Below are 15,564 nucleotides of genomic sequence, written 5' to 3'. Positions count from 1 at the left end.
CGACACTTGGTATCCATCTTTTAGGGGGAGACTTATCAAAACTTGAAGAGAGATAAAGTGGAAAGACATAATGTACCAGCCAATCACCTCCAAACAGTCATTTTTTTCAAACACAGCCTGTAAAATGACAGTTACTGTAAAAGCTGACTGGTTAGTACTTTATCTTTCTCCACTTTATCTCTCCCCAGATCTTGATAAGTGTCCTCCGAAATTTTAGCTTTCGAGATGAGAACCAAAGAGGTACAAATATTGTTTTGATCCCAAAGGAGCAGAAGGACCACCTAACCTGTTTTGTTTCCCTGTCTCATAAAAAATGGAGATCTTGACAAAACTCTTCAAAAATGATCTGCTAACTCAGCTGGACATGGTAGTATTTCTCTCTAGAAGACACAGCACAGACAAATACAGGTGGCTTAGTGGGTTAAATCAATTATGGATATTTTCACTGGGGTTTGAACATTTTTTTTTATTAATTCCAGATACAGACAATTCTATAGATCAGTAATACATGTATGTTCTTATTCAAGATTTTCTTATCTATGAAACAATTCCCCAAATATCTCATTTTTCCATGTACATTAAATTATATCTTTAAAGAATGCAGATATTGATGTATAAAAATGCAATTTTCCACAAACAAGAACCACTTGTTAGTTGTTGACTCTCGCTGGGCTGTCTGTTAACAACCACTAGCCTACAAGGTAATATGCTGAGATGTAATGGCAATGAACAGCATGCTATAATAGAGAAACATTTGGACCTGCATTGTAATAACATGTTTTCTCCTGTCTGTTTCTTAAAGTGCCTCTGTTTTCCATAACTATGCTGGAACACTAATTGTGTTCTGAAGTTGACAATAGCTACTTTACCCAATTTATTTAAAGGTACCTAAATGCAAAGTGCTTTATTTTTGAAAGAATGGACACTTTTTTTTTTGCCAGCAGGTATTTGTGTGAGTATAGTCATTATGAGTGCATTAAAAAGCTAAGTGCTGATCCCCATGTTAGAACTCTGAAAGGCAATATGATATTATTTCGAAAACTGATTTAGCACTTAACCTGCACGTATAACATGGTCTAACTTTGAAGAAGCTAAGCACAATCAAGTTTTTTCTTTATAGAGATCATTAAGGTCATATAACCTCCACCTTGGGTCATACTAATGCAAACTTAGCCTACTTGAAATATATAATATTACAGATAGTAGATGGTTAATTAAAAAAAAACCACTGGGTCGGATTCAGATGTTCACATAATTTGATGTTGGACGCAGTGTAGCAACTTTTTGCCAATGCACATGCGCCAAAGCTGCAGATGCACAGAGGTTTTTTTGCAAAGTGAGTGACAAAAAGTGTACATTCCCGACAGCCAGCACAACATAGTCGACCCACACAGACAGCATTAGGCCTAATTCAGCATGGATCGCTGAAGTGCGATTTCCATACTTCTGCGTTCGCACGCAGCTGCATGCATGCGCAAGGACTTAAACTGCTATTGTAGCAAGGGGGAGACGGTGACGGGGCAGTGTTTTTGAGGTGGTGATGCGGCATTGGGGGGTGGCGGACAATGTATGCATGTCCGAACTGTTTACGGGGTGGGCTGCGGCGGCTGCATGACATCACACGCAGTGCTGCGCCACAAAACATGGCGTTTCGCCTGCCCTTAATATGCAAATGCTTCACTGTTTAGTGAAGCGCTCGTATTTCAACAGGGGAGGGACCCGACATTATTATTTATTTATTAACAGTTTCTTTTATAGTGCAGCAAATTCTGTTGCGCTTTACAATTGGAAATAACAATAATATAACAAAACTGGGAAATAACAAACAGTCATAGAGGTAGGAAGGCGAGTTTACAATCTATAGTGAATATGCATGTATACACAAGGAAAGGTGTTATCTATTGCATAATTGTCCACCAGATTGCAAAGGTTCTTGGTATGGTCACACAGCAATGATGAACCGGGGTCGAGAGGAAGGGAAAGTGAAGAATGAAAAGACGTGTGAGGATATGTGTGGACTGCGCAGAGTGGATGCAATTTGATAGGAAGGTTTATGAGTTATGCGGGGTGGTGTTGCCCTGTGCTGGGTGGTCCCCTGCATGCTAGGGAAAGGACTGGAGTTGTAATTTTATGACTTTTTGCAAAACTACAACTCATGCTGAATTAGACTCTTTGTACCTGAATTGTACTCCATTTGCGATTGCATTTACCACTGCCTAATTGGCAGAAGGAAAACATTGTGCAATTTTTTTTGGGGGGGGGGCATTTTCCTTTGTACAAAAGTTGCTCTCAGGAATACTAAATTTTATCCATTCTCGGTCTCCACCCAGTCTCCAGTCATTGAACCTCTTTTATCATGTGAGTAAACCTTGACCCTGCATTAGCCTGCATGAAATGTCCCTACCGCACAATGGGGGTCATTCCGACCCGTTCGCACGCAGCGGTTCTTTGCTGCATTGCAAATGGGTCGGAAATGCGCATGCGCGGTGGATGCTTTGCGCACGCGTGTCGTTGCCTGGGCGACGACGACGCCAGCAACAAATGTGATCGCAGCGGCGATCGCAAGAAGATGGACAGGCAGGAGGCGTTCCGGGGCGGATACTCACCGTTTCCAGACGTTTTCAGGGAGTGGTAAGAAAAACGCATGCGTGTCCAGGTGAACGGAGGGTGGATGTCTGACGTCAAAGCCGGGACCTGCATCGCTGGATCCATCGCACAGGGTAAGTAGATCTAGGGCTAGTCTTGTTTTGTGTGAAACTTTTTTTAGCATAGCAGGGCTGCACAAGCGTTCGCAGCCCTGCTATGCTAAAATACACTCCCCCATAGGCGTAGATTAGTTGATTGCACCAGCAGCAAAAAGTTGCTTGGTGCGATCAACTCGGAATGAGGGCCAATGTCACTGTCACATCCCAATGCACAATTTAAGTACAAGGAATACTACACAGATATCACCCCAATACCACAGAGTTTATAGACATCCAGATTACTTCTATTCCCTGCATTATATCTAGTACCACTACAGCCAAAGCCGGCCATAGGCATAGGCAAACTAGGCAATTTCCTAGGGCATTTGATATGCCTAGGGGCATCAGCAGCTTCTGCTGATTAAAATGGTATGTGGCATGCCTATATTCTGTGTGTAGCATTTCATATGCAGATACAGCCACAGTCTCACACAGTATATAGGCATGCCGCATATCAGTTTAATCGGCAGAAGTGGCTTGTGCATCCTAGCCACATAGCAATGCAAATAAGATGCATTTTCATTAAAAAAAATATGCCCGACGTTAGCATTGAGGCAAGATTTATGAGGACCCATCTGTATCCAAGTAAAGGCAGAGGTCACAGTGTTATTGGCAATGTGAGTGCTGTGTGCATGTGAGTGGGTTGGTTGTGCAGTAGTGTTCGGAATATGTGTAAGGAGCATTATGTGTGTAAAAATGCACTAATAATGTGCAGCAAATGTGTAGGGGGCACTATGTGTGTCATTATGTGTATAAGGGCATTAATAATGTGCAGCATATGTGTAAGGAACATTATTTGTAAAAGGGCATTAATAAAGGTTGTCATAATGTGTAAGGCGCATTATGTTTATAAGGACATTAATAATGTATCTCATATGTGTAAGGGGCATTACTGTGTGGATTTATGTGTATAAATGCATTACTAATGTGTGGCATTATGTGTATAAGGTGCTCTACTATGTGGCATTGCGTATAGAAAGGGCACTACTGTGTCATCTAATGTGAATAAAGAGCAATAGGGTGTGGTGTAATGTGAATAAGGAGAAATTCAGTGTGATGTAATGTGAATGAGGGGCTCTACTGTGAGGAGTAACGTTTATAAGGTAAAGTGATACTACTGTGGGATGTAATATGAATTATGGACACTCTTGCATGTTCAAATGTGAATAAAGTTGCAGTACTGTGTGGTGTAATTGGAATGGGGGTTACTATTGTGTGGCCATGCCCCTTGTCAGCAAAAACACACCCCTTTTTGGACTGTGCGCCAAATGTGCGAACTGTTCCTTTTTAAAATATAGGGGGTACAAACACCAAAATAAGGACTGCTATGGGTGAGGGGTGATGGTGCTGGGAAAGAGGTGCAAGGTCAGAGGCGGAACCAGCTGTGGTGCTAGGGGGCACCAGCCAAAATCTTGCCTAGGGCATCATGTTGCTTAGGGCCGGCCCTGACTACAGCTACTGTAATCTGGAATGACCCTGTCACACAGAAATGTAGCATAGGCACCAGTTTTGTTGGGAAATGTATTGCTGCTTAGACGACAATAATTTTGTCAAGGTTTCTCTGCAATATCCAGAATTAAACACAGTGGGAACATGAACTGACTTTTCACCTCCATGTCAGACATTCCACAATGGCTACTGAAAGACTTGTATACAACCACCCATTGCTGCTACCGCCTGTAGAGATGCATAAATGAAAAGTGCAACTGACAGATAACTACAGTATATGAAATAAAAACGTTATACTATTCAATTGTTGAACCTAGAAAAAAGAAGTAAGATTTGTTAAATGAATAAATGCTTAACTGTCCTGTCATACTTATTATTTAAAAAAAAGAAAATTCACATACAGTATGATGTTTGCGTGTCAAAAATGTTAAAATTCAGAAGAGAAAAGGACAGTATTCCTTGTTTGGGGAACTCCGTGTTAGCGCTTGACATAACTTTTATTAGAAATTATCAAAATGTCGAATTATAAATCCTTTGGCCATGTATGTGTTGGTTAAAATATATAAATTAGTGACTGTTAAAAGATGGTTTCTCTTTCTAGTTATTATAATCTTCTAGCCTAGGCTGCATGAAGTTATTTGTAACTTATCTATATCAAATAGCTGTTCAATTATTTTATAGACAGTGTTTATCAGTGGTATTGGCCATTCAATTGTTTTGTGTTTATTTTGATCATCTTAATGTAATTAAGAAAAAATAGTGAACTGCCATTGAAACTATGAGCCTGATTCATGTTTGTAAGTAAAGCAAAAAAGCAAGCAACTGGGCAAAAACATGCTGCACTGCAGGTGGGGCAGATGTAACTTATGCAGAGAGATTTAGATTTGGATGGGGTGTGTTCAAACTGAAATCTAAATTACAGTGTAAAAAACTCTCTACCATTTGTGGAGTACATGCAAAAGCAGTATTTACCCTGCACAGAAAAAATATAACCCACCCAAATCTAAATATCTCTGCACATGTTACATCATCTTCACCTGCAGCGCAACATGGTTTTGCCCAGTTGCTTGCTTTTGTGCTTTACTTACAAACAGGAATTTAGGCAATATCTTCCATAACAAGCCATTGACAGGAGTATACTAAGTATATGTACTCTACAATAGACTACTATACCTGTCTTTTTTAACAGTCACTGATTTTGGCATTTCAGCCAACACATACATTACCAAGTGTTTTATGACTTGACATTTTTATAATTTCTGATAAAAGTTATGTTTTAAGTAGAGAAATGCGGCGGGCACTTTGCGTCTTTTGTGTTTTGGTTTTGGAACTGGATCCCGACTCGTGTTTTGGATCTGGATTGGTTTTGCCAAAACCACCCTTTCGTGTTTTGGTCTTGGTTTTGGATCTGGATGATTTCAGAAAAAAAAACACTAAAACAGCTAAAATCAATTTTGAACCTACGGTATTATTAACCTCAATAACATTCATTTCAACTCATTTCCAGTCTATTCTAAACAGCTCACACCTCACAATATTGTTTTTAGGCCCAACAGTTGCACCGAGGTCACTGGATGACTAAGCTAAGAGACACAAGTATGCGGCACAAACACCTGGCCCATCTAGGAGTGGCACTGCAGTTGTAGACAGGATGGCACTTAAAAAAAACTAGGCCGCAAACAGCACATCATGCAAAGAAGTATAATAGGTGCAATGAGGTAGCTGTACTACTAAGCTAAACGACACAAGTGTGCGGCACAAACACCTGGCCCATCTAGGAGAAGCACTGCAGTGGTAGACAGGATGGCACTATTCAAAAACTAGTCCCCAAACAGCACATGATGCAAAGAAAAAAAAGAGGTGCCCCGATGTTGCTGTATGACTAAGCTAAGTGACACAAGTGTGCGGCACAAACACCTGGCCCATCTAGGTGTGGCACGCAGTGGCTGAATGACGAAAGTGGCTCACAATTTTTTGGGCCACCGACAACATCTGTGAGATGTTGCTACTGGTTCCGCTGCTGTTGTTGCTGCAGGAGGATATACATCTACCCAGTGGGCTGTCACAGTCATGTAGTCCTTAGTTTGCCCTGCTCTACTTGTCCATATGTCCGTGGTTAACCGGACACTGGGTACTACCGCATTTTTCAGGACACTGAGGACACTTTCCTTAATGTCCCTGGGATTTGGTACTGGGGACACACTACCTCCATCAATTGTCTAAATCCCACTGCACTAATGGGGGATACCGGACACACGTCTAACACCAACATAGCTGTCAAGGCCTCAATTATCCGCTTTGCAACTGGATGACTGCTGTCATATTTCATCTTCCTCGCAAAGGACTCTTGGACAGTCATTTGCTTAATTGAAGTAGCACAAGTGGTCTTCCGACTTCCCCTCTGGGATGACGATCGACTCCCAGCAGCAACAGCAGTGGCAGCAGCAGCAGCAATAGGAGGTAGTGGTTCTTGATCTTTCCCTATTTTATCATCCAAATTTTTGTTCTCCATTATTTTTCTGGAGTTATATAACAAAATGCAGCACATGAGAGCATACCTCTACACCACACGGGGCAAACACTGTAAAAATAATTTTGAATAAATATTAATAACCCCTTTATTTGGGGTAAATAATATACAGTACAGGACAGCACCACTGGACTTATATGGCAGCACCACTGGACTGGACTTATAAGGCAGTATCACTGGACTGGACTCATACAGAAGTACCACTGGACTGGATTTATACGGCAGTACCACTGTATTTATACGGCAGTACCACTGGACTTGATTTATATTGCAGTACCACTAGACTTATAAGGCAGTATCAGGACTGGACTTATATGGCAGTACCACTGGACTGGATTTATAAGGCAGTTTCACTGGACTGGATTTATACGGCAGTAGCACTGGACTTATACGGCAGCATCACTGGGCTGGACTTATACGGCAGTACCACTGGACATATACAGCAGTATCACTGGACTTATACAGCAGTATCACTGGACTTATGCAGCAGCACCACTGGACATATATGGTATTATGTAACATTGTGTCTAGAAAGGAGTGGTGCTCCTTCTTTGGTGGTTTACCGTGCTGCAGCTAGGGCGCAAGTTACTATTTCACATTTTTTTTTTTACTTATATATGGTATTATCACTGGCCTTATACGGCAGTATCACTGGCCTTATACAGCAGTATCACTGGACTTATACGGCAGTACAACTGGACTGGATATATACTGCAGTATCACTGGACTGGATTTATACAGTAGTATCGCTGGACTTATACGGCAGTATCACTGGACTTATATGGCAGTTCCACTGGACATATACAGCAGTAATCAGTGGACTTATACGGCAGTATCACTGGATTTATACAGCAGTATCACTGCACTTATACGGCAGTATCACTGGTCATATACGGCAGTACCACTGCACTGGAATTATACGACCGTACCACTGGACACATACAGCAGTATGTATCACTGGACTTATACAGCAGTATCACTGGACTTATACGGCAGTATCACTGGCCTTATACGGCAGTATCACTGGACTTATACGGCAGAACCACTGGACTGGATTTATACTGCAGTATCACTGGACTGGATTTAAATGGCAGTATCCCTGGACTTATACGGCAGTTCCACTGGACATATACAGCAGTATCACTGGATTTATACAGCAGTATCACTGGACTTATATGGCAGTATCACTGGCCTTATACGGCAGTACCACTGCACTGGATTTATATGGCAGTATCACTGGACATATATGGCAGTATCACTGGACTTATACGGCAGTATCACTGGCCTTATACGGTAGTATCACTGGACTTTTACGGCAGTACCACTGGGCTGGATTTATACTGCAGTACCACTGGGCTGGATTTATACTGCAGTATCACTGGACATATACTGCAGTATCACTGGACATATACGGCAGTACCACTGCACTGGATTTATACGGCAGTACCACTGGACATATACGGCAGTATCATTGGACTTATACGGCAGTATTACTGGACTTATACGGCAGTATCTCTGGACTTATATGGCAGTATCACTGGACTGGAATTATACGGCAGTATCACTGGACTTATACGGCAGTACCAATGGACATATACGGCAGTATCACTGGACTTATACGGCAGTATCACTGGACTTATACGGCAGTATCACTGGACATATACGGCAGTATCACTGGACATATACGGCAGTATCACTGGACTTATACGGCAGTATCACTGGACTTATATGGCAGTATCACTGGACATATACGGCAGTATCACTGGACATATACGGCAGTATCACTGGACATATACGGCTGTACCACTGGACTGGATTTATATGGCAGTACCACTGGACATATATATGGCAGTATCACTGGACTTTTATGGCAGTATCACTGGACATTTACAGCAGTATCACTGGACATTTACAGCAGTATCACTGGACTTATACAGCAGTATCACTGGACTTATACAGCAGTATCACTGGACTTATACAGCAGTATCACTGGACTTATACAGCAGTACCACTGGACTGGATTTATACTGCAGTATCACTGGACTGGATTTAAATGGCAGTATCCCTGGACTTATACGGCAGTTCCACTGGACATATACAGCAGTATCACTGGATTTATATGGCAGTATCACTGGACTTATACGGCAGTATCACTGGCCTTATACGGTAGTATCACTGGACTTATATGGCAGTACCACTGGACTGGATTTATACAGCAGTATCACTGCACTTATATGCCAGTACCACTGGACATATACGGCTGTATCACTGGACTTATATGGCAGTACCACTGGACTTATACGGCAGTACCACTGGACTGATGCAGGACAACACAGCACCACTACAATTTGACTGGACTTATAGAGCAGCATTGGACATATGGCAGCCACCATTGTGACTGGACTGATACAGCACGAGACACCACGACTGGACTGATGCAGGACAACACAGCACTGACATGACACACGTAAGACAGAGCAGGTCGCCTCACCACTTTCCTGCACAGACACTGAGGCGAGAGACACGTCCTCTCACTACACTCTCCGGGACTGGAGTGAAAATGGCGGCAACGTGCGGCTCCTTATATGGAATCCAAAACCTGCGAGAATCCGACAGCGGGATGATGACATTTTGTCTCGTTCTGGTTTCTGAGTCTGGCAGGAAGTCCCGAGCCAGACCCGGATCCGGGCTCGGGACGTGAAGTTCGTAGGGGTTTCGGTTCTCAGAGAAACGAACCCGCTCATCTCTAGTTTTAAGTATTGATGCTTACACTGACTGCCCCAGCAAGGAATGCTGTTCTTTTCTCTTTTTTGAATCCTGTAACATTCTATTCTTCCCAAAGAAATTATATATTAATTGTACATGGTAAATACTATAGAGATGAGCGCCTGAAATTTTTCGGGTTTTGGGTTTTGGTTTTGGGTTCGGTTCCGCGGACGTGTTTTGGGTTCGACCGCGTTTTGGCAAAACCTCACCGAATTTTTTTTGTCGGATTCGGGTGTGTTTTGGATTCGGGTATTTTTTTCAAAAAACACTAAAAAACAGCTTAAATCATAGAATTTGGGGGTCATTTTGATCCCAAAGTATTATTAACCTCAAAAACCATAATTTACACTCATTTTCAGTCTATTCTGAATACCTCACACCTCACAATATTATTTTTAGTCCTAAAATTTGCACCGAGGTCGCTGTGTGAGTAAGATAAGCGACCCTAGTGGCCGACACAAACACCGGGCCCATCTAGGAGTGGCACTGCAGTGTCACGCAGGATGTCCCTTCCAAAAAACCCTCCCCAAACAGCACATGACGCAAAGAAAAAAAGAGGCGCAATGAGGTAGCTGTGTGAGTAAGATTAGCGACCCTAGTGGCCGACCCAAACACCGGGCCCATCTAGGAGTGGCACTGCAGTGTCACGCAGGATGTCCCTTCCAAAAAACCCTCCCCAAACAGCACATGACGCAAAGAAAAAAAGAGGCGCAATGAGGTAGCTGTGTGAGTAAGATTAGCGACCCTAGTGGCCGACCCAAACACCGGGCCCATCTAGGAGTGGCACTGCAGTGTCACGCAGGATGTCCCTTCCAAAAAACCCTCCCCAAACAGCACATGACGCAAAGAAAAAAAGAGGCGCAATGAGGTAGCTGTGTGAGTAAGATTAGCGACCCTAGTGGCCGACCCAAACACCGGGCCCATCTAGGAGTGGCACTGCAGTGTCACGCAGGATGTCCCTTCCAAAAAACCCTCCCCAAACAGCACATGACGCAAAGAAAAAAAGAGGCGCAATGAGGTAGCTGTGTGAGTAAGATTAGCGACCCTAGTGGCCGACCCAAACACCGGGCCCATCTAGGAGTGGCACTGCAGTGTCACGCAGGATGTCCCTTCCAAAAAACCCTCCCCAAACAGCACATGACGCAAAGAAAAAAAGAGGCGCAATGAGGTAGCTGTGTGAGTAAGATTAGCGACCCTAGTGGCCGACCCAAACACCGGGCCCATCTAGGAGTGGCACTGCAGTGTCACGCAGGATGTCCCTTCCAAAAAACCCTCCCCAAACAGCACATGACGCAAAGAAAAAAGAGGTGCAAGATGGAATTGTCCTTGGGCCCTCCCACCCACCCTTATGTTGTATAAACAGGACATGCACACTTTAACCAACCCATCATTTCAGTGACAGGGTCTGCCACACGACTGTGACTGAAATGACGGGTTGGTTTGGACCCCCACCAAAAAAGAAGCAATTAATCTCTCCTTGCACAAACTGGCTCTACAGAGGCAAGATGTCCACCTCATCATCATCCTCCGATATATCACCGTGTACATCCCCCTCCTCACAGATTATCAATTCGTCCCCACTGGAATCCACCATCTCAGCTCCCTGTGTACTTTGTGGAGGCAATTGCTGCTGGTCAATGTCTCCGCGGAGGAATTGATTATAATTCATTTTAATGAACATCATCTTCTCCACATTTTCTGGATGTAACCTCGTACGCCGATTGCTGACAAGGTGAGCGGCGGCACTAAACACTCTTTCGGAGTACACACTTGTGGGAGGGCAACTTAGGTAGAATAAAGCCAGTTTGTGCAAGGGCCTCCAAATTGCCTCTTTTTCCTGCCAGTATAAGTACGGACTGTGTGACGTGCCTACTTGGATGCGGTCACTCATATAATCCTCCACCATTCTTTCAATGGTGAGAGAATCATATGCAGTGACAGTAGACGACATGTCCGTAATCGTTGTCAGGTCCTTCAGTCCGGACCAGATGTCAGCATCAGCAGTCGCTCCAGACTGCCCTGCATCACCGCCAGCGGGTGGGCTCGGAATTCTGAGCCTTTTCCTCGCACCCCCAGTTGCGGGAGAATGTGAAGGAGGAGATGTTGTTGACAGGTCGCGTTCCGCTTGACTTGACAATTTTCTCACCAGCAGGTCTTTCAACCCCAGCAGACTTGTGTCTGCCGGAAAGAGAGATCCAAGGTAGGCTTTAAATCTAGGATCGAGCACGGTGGCCAAAATGTAGTGCTCTGATTTCAACAGATTGACCACCCGTGAATCCTTGTTAAGCGAATTAAGGGCTCCATCCACAAGTCCCACATGCCTAGCGGAATCGCTCCGTGTTAGCTCCTCCTTCAATGTCTCCAGCTTCTTCTGCAAAAGCCTGATGAGGGGAATGACCTGACTCAGGCTGGCAGTGTCTGAACTGACTTCACGTGTGGCAAGTTCAAAGGGCATCAGAACCTTGCACAACGTTGAAATCATTCTCCACTGCGCTTGAGACAGGTGCATTCCACCTCCTATATCGTGCTCAATTGTATAGGCTTAAATGGCCTTTTGCTGCTCCTCCAACCTCTGAAGCATATAGAGGGTTGAATTCCACCTCGTTACCACTTCTTGCTTCAGATGATGGCAGGGCAGGTTCAGTAGTTTTTGGTGGTGCTCCAGTCTTCTGTACGTGGTGCCTGTACGCCGAAAGTGTCCCGCAATTCTTCTGGCCACCGACAGCATCTCTTGCACGCCCCTGTCGTTTTTTAAATAATTCTGCACCACCAAATTCAAGGTATGTGCAAAACATGGGACGTGCTGGAATTTGCCCATATTTAATGCACACACAATATTGCTGGCGTTGTCCGATGCCACAAATCCACAGGAGAGTCCAATTGGGGTAAGCCATTCCGCGATGATCTTCCTCAGTTGCCGTAAGAGGTTTTCAGCTGTGTGCGTATTCTGGAAACCGGTGATACAAAGCGTAGCCTGCCTAGGAAAGAGTTGGCGTTTGCGAGATGCTGCTACTGGTGCCGCCGCTGCTGTTCTTGCGGCGGGAGTCCATACATCTACCCAGTGGGCTGTCACAGTCATATAGTCCTGACCCTGCCCTGCTCCACTTGTCCACATGTCCGTGGTTAAGTGGACATTGGGTACAGCTGCATTTTTTAGGACACTGGTGACTCTTTTTCTGAGGTCTGTGTAAATTTTCGGTATCGCCTGCCTAGAGAAATGGAACCTAGATGGTATTTGGTACCGGGGACACAGTACCTCCAACAAGTCTCTAGTTGGCTCTGCAGTAATGATGGATACCGGAACCACGGTTCTCACCACCCAGGATGCCAAGGCCTCAGTTATCCGCTTTGCAGTAGGATGACTGCTGTGATATTTCATCTTCCTCGCAAAGGACTGTTGGACAGTCAATTGCTTGGTGGAAGTAGTAAAAGTGGTCTTACGACTTCCCCTCTGGGATGACCATCGACTCCCAGCAGCAACAACAGCAGCGCCAGCAGCAGTAGGCGTTACACGCAAGGATGCATCGGAGGAATCCCAGGCAGGAGAGGAATCGTCAGAATTGCCAGTGACATGGCCTGCAGGACTATTGGCATTCCTGGGGAAGGAGGAAATTGACACTGAGGGAGTTGGTGGGGTGGTTTGCGTGAGCTTGGTTACAAGAGGAAGGGATTTACTGGTCAGTGGACTGCTTCCGCTGTCACCCAAAGTTTTTGAACTTGTCACTGACTTATTATGAATGCGCTGCAGGTGACGTATAAGGGAGGATGTTCCGAGGTGGTTAACGTCCTTACCCCTACTTATTACAGCTTGACAAAGGGAACACACGGCTTGACACCTGTTGTCCGCATTTCTGTTGAAATACCTCCACACCGAAGAGCTGATTTTTTGGGTATTTTCACCTGGCATGTCAACGGCCATATTCCTCCCACGGACAACAGGTGTCTCCCCGGGTGCCTGACTTAAACAAACCACCTCACCATCAGAATCCTCCTGGTCAATTTCCTCCCCAGCGCCAGCAACACCCATATCCTCCTCATCCTGGTGTACTTCAACACTGACATCTTCAATCTGACTATCAGGAACTGGACTGCGGGTGCTCCTTCCAGCACTTGCAGGGGGCGTGCAAATGGTGGAAGGCGCATGCTCTTCACGTCCAGTGTTGGGAAGGTCAGGCATCGCAACCGACACAATTGGACTCTCCTTGTGGATTTGTGATTTCGAAGAATGCACAGTTCTTTGCTGTGCTGCTTTTGCCAGCTTGAGTCTTTTCATTTTTCTAGCGAGAGGCTGAGTGCTTCCATCCTCATGTGAAGCTGAACCACTAGCCATGAACATAGGCCAGGGCCTCAGCCGTTCCTTGCCACTCCGTGTGGTAAATGGCATATTGGCAAGTTTACGCTTCTCCTCCGACAATTTTATTTTAGGTTTTGGAGTCCTTTTTTTTCTGATATTTGGTGTTTTGGATTTGACATGCTCTGTACTATGACATTGGGCATCGGCCTTGGCAGACGACGTTGCTGGCATTTCATCGTCTCGGCCATGACTAGTGGCAGCAGCTTCAGCACGAGGTGGAAGTGGATCTTGATCTTTCCCTAATTTTGGAACCTCAACATTTTTGTTCTCCATATTTTAATAGGCACAACTAAAAGGCACCTCAGGTAAACAATGGAGATTGATACTAGTATACAATTATGGACTGCCTGCCGACTGCAGACACAGAGGTAGCCACAGCCGTGAACTACCGTACTGTACTGTGTCTGCAGCTAATATAGACTGGTTGATAAAGAGAAGATGTCTATGTAACTATGTATGTATAAAGAAGACTGAAAAAAATCCACGGTTAGGTGGTATACAATTATGGACGGACTGCCTGCCGAGTGCAGACACAGAGGTAGCCACAGCCGTGAACTACCGTACTGTACTGTGTCTGCAGCTAATATAGACTGGTTGATAAAGAGAAGATGTCTATGTAACTATGTATGTATAAAGAAGAATGAAAAAAATCCACGGTTAGGTGGTATACAATTATGGACGGACTGCCTGCCGAGTGCAGACACAGAGGTAGCCACAGCCGTGAACTACCGTACTGTACTGTGTCTGCAGCTAATATAGACTGGTTGATAAAGAGAAGATGTCTATGTAACTATGTATGTATAAAGAAGAATGAAAAAAAACCACGGTTAGGTGGTATACAATTATGGACGGACTGCCTGCCGAGTGCAGACACAGAGGTAGCCACAGCCGTGAACTACCGTACTGTACTGTGTCTGCAGCTAATATAGACTGGTTGATAAAGAGAAGATGTCTATGTAACTATGTATGTATAAAGAAGAATGAAAAAAATCCACGGTTAGGTGGTATTACAATTATGGACGGACTGCCTGCCGAGTGCAGAGACACAGAGGTAGCCACAGCCGTGAACTACCGTACTGTGTCTGCTGCGACTGGATGATAAATGATATAAAAAATATATATATATCACTACTGCAGCCGGACAGGTATATATTATATATTATATAATGACGGACCTGCTGGACACTGTCTGTCAGCAGAATGAGTTTTATTTTTATAGAATAAAAAAAAAAAAAACACACAAGTGAAGTCACACGACGAGTGTTTAACTTTTTCAGGCAATCACAATATAAGTATACTACTAACTATACTGGTGGTCAGTGTGGTCAGGTCACTGGTCAGTCACACTGGCAGTGGCACTCCTGCAGCAAAAGTGTGCACTGTTTAATTTTAATATAATATGTACTCCTGGCTCCTGCTATAACCTATAACTGGCACTGCAGTAGTGCTCCCCAGTCTCCCCCACAATTATAAGCTGTGTGAGCTGAGCAGTCAGACAGATATATAATATATATAGATGATGCAGCACACTGGCCTGAGCATGAGCAGTGCACTGCACAGTGCACACAGATATGGTATGTGACTGACTGAGTCACTGTGTGTATCGCTTTTTTCAGGCAGAGAACGGATATATTAAATAAACTGCACTGTGTGTCTGGTGGTCACTCGCTATATAATATATTATGTACTCCTGGCTCCTGCTATAACCTATAACTGGCACT

The sequence above is a fragment of the Pseudophryne corroboree genome, chromosome 10 (assembly GCF_028390025.1).
Source record: "Pseudophryne corroboree isolate aPseCor3 chromosome 10, aPseCor3.hap2, whole genome shotgun sequence".
Taxonomy (NCBI): Eukaryota; Metazoa; Chordata; class Amphibia; order Anura; family Myobatrachidae; genus Pseudophryne; species Pseudophryne corroboree.
The sequence above is the reverse complement of the archived record's forward strand: the minus strand, read 5'-3'. Positions refer to the sequence as shown.